The sequence below is a fragment of the Notechis scutatus genome, chromosome 7 (assembly GCF_049901735.1).
Source record: "Notechis scutatus isolate UNSWTSFEM ecotype Mainland chromosome 7, rNotScu1.2, whole genome shotgun sequence".
Taxonomy (NCBI): Eukaryota; Metazoa; Chordata; class Lepidosauria; order Squamata; family Elapidae; genus Notechis; species Notechis scutatus.
The window spans coordinates 1,780,001-1,782,500 of NC_142015.1; positions in this window are offsets into that span (position 1 = coordinate 1,780,001).

The window sequence follows — 2,500 nt, forward strand, 5'->3', positions numbered from 1 at the left end:
CTTAGCCAGGACGGCATCTCAAGCCACATTTCTAGCTGGGAATAGTTAGGAGCAAAACGCTTCCCTGGAGTCCGGTGTAACTCAAAATCTTTTGCCTTCGTTTCCCTAAAGTTTGTAAAGTTTTATTTCTTTTGAAACCTTTGGACCATTAAACTAGATCTGAACACTGCGCTGGGTTAAATCAGGATGCCAATCATTTGGGGAAATATGTTTCCCAGAGCTTCTAAGGAAATTTTTTTTAAAAAACAAAACATTTACTGCAAGTGGTGTTACAGCAAAGGCTTGCTGTCTTGAGTAAACTGGAAAGAAGGGGGGGGGAAAGAGAAGGAAAAACAACAACGAGTGGAGACATTCTTGAAGCCAGCCAGAAACAAATGAAAAATCGTGGTTTAAAGGTCAGACTGAGCTGCCCCGAAGAAGTGGGGGCGGTCAACCTATTTTCCAAAGCATCAGAGGACAAGAAGCAATGGATGGAAACTTACATAGAAGAGATCCAACCTAGAAATAAGGAGGGATTTCATGACACCGAGAACAATTAATAAGCAGAATAACTTCCCTCCAACACTAGAGGTTTTTAAAGAAGAGACTGGACAACAATTTGTCTGAAACAATATATGGTCTCCTGCCTAAGGAGGGGGTTGGACTAGAAGACCTCCAGGGTCCCTTCCAACTCTGTTATATGTCCATTGATCAGAATAGAGCTTGGAAAGGGGCCTTGGAGATCTTCTAGTCCAGCCTCCCTGCTCTCAAGCCTGCAAACTTGGTGAAGTAGATCAGCGAAGCGCCACATTAATGAATTCAACAGATCCCCGTTGGAGAAAGCTGATTTGCGGTGATTTTTAAAAGTTATTTACCCTGCTTGAAGAGATGATCCTGAATGAAAATCAACACCTTTGCTGCAACGGAGGATTAATCGCAGAGATATAGGATTGTGGCTGCTACAGGTACAGGTTGCTACAGATTGCAACTTGCCTCCAGAAGTTGGGAATGCTCCAACAACTGGGAGTTTTTTAAAAAAAGATGTTGGACAAACCATTTTGTCTGAAGGGGTGTAGGGTTTCCTGCCTAGGCAGAGGGTTGGACTAGAAGACCTCCAAGGTCCCTTCTTCCCACTCTGTTTATCCTACTCTATTCCAAGAAGGTAGCCCTCGACTTACAAGCATCCGTTTAGTGACAGTTTGTGAGCGCGTCTCCCACTTAACCACCGTTGCAGCATCCTCACAGTCACACAATCAACATTCAGAGGCTGGGCAACCAGGCTCATATTTATGATGGTTGCGGGATTCCCAGGTCACGCGGCTTCCCCTTTTTTGTGTGACCGTCAACAGGGCAGCCCGATCCGCTTAGCAACCGCGTTGCTAAACGTTAACAACCGAAAGATTTCCTTGACTTCTGCGACAAGGAGGAGCCTCAAAATGGGACAAGACTGACTTAGCAACTGCCTGGCTTAGCAACGGAAATTTTGGGACTCACTTGCAGTCGTAAGTCAAGGATTAGCTGCATTCTGCAGGGAGGAAGCCACGAAGATCAAGAAAGTGTCCATGATTACGGGACCAAATCCACTCTCTTGAGGGTTTTTTTTGGGGGGGGGACCAAGGCAGTCTTATCCTCCTTCTGTGCTGTTAAGAACGTGCCAAAAAATAAAAGTTGGCTGTTGAAAAATGGATGGATCTGGCAAAGAGCCGATAGCCGAATCTTTCCCAGCTACAGCTTAGGAGCACAGCTGGTTTTTGAAAGATGGCAACCTGCCACAGAGCGAAGCAGAAGGGTTTTTTTTTTTTTTGGTCAACCATGTTCAAATCTCCACATCAGCAAATGTTTCACAGACCATCCAGATAACAGATAATCGATAATCAGAGTCGGAAGGGACCTTATAGGTCATCTAGTCCAACCCCCCACCCAAGCGGGAGACCCTACACCATTTCTGACAAATGACAGTCCAATCTCTTCTTGAAGGTCTCAAGGGATGCTGCTCCCACAATCCAGGGCTCCCAGCATCTGCTCCTATGCTTCAGTTAATGTATTAATACTCCCCCCCACCCTTCTGCATTGACCGAATATCTATATTAAGCCACAATTTTTGATTTGGGGTGGTTGTTACCCTTCTGCTGTCTTTTCTTGTCCCTGGACTGTGAATGTTCAAACCCAGATTCCCCGAGCTGAAAAATTACGCTGAGCAGATTTATTTTTGAAAATGGGTTCCATGCCGGATGTTTTAAAACTCCAAAATATTTCTCTATATGTGGATGTGCCGAAGTCATAAGAGATGCCCACGACAGACAGCGGCATTTAACAACAAGGAGTAAAATCTATTTCTCCTTTAACTCTTTGCAGAACCTCGATACGTAGAAACACCTGCTGATATTTGCCTTCCCATCCTAGTTTACACGGGAAGAGTCTGTAGGGCTTGGAAACCAGGTTTACCAAATCTTTCGTCGTGACCTCAATTTAGCCCAGAAAGCAGCAGAAGAAGAAAAAAAATGGTTTCCACCTTCTCCCC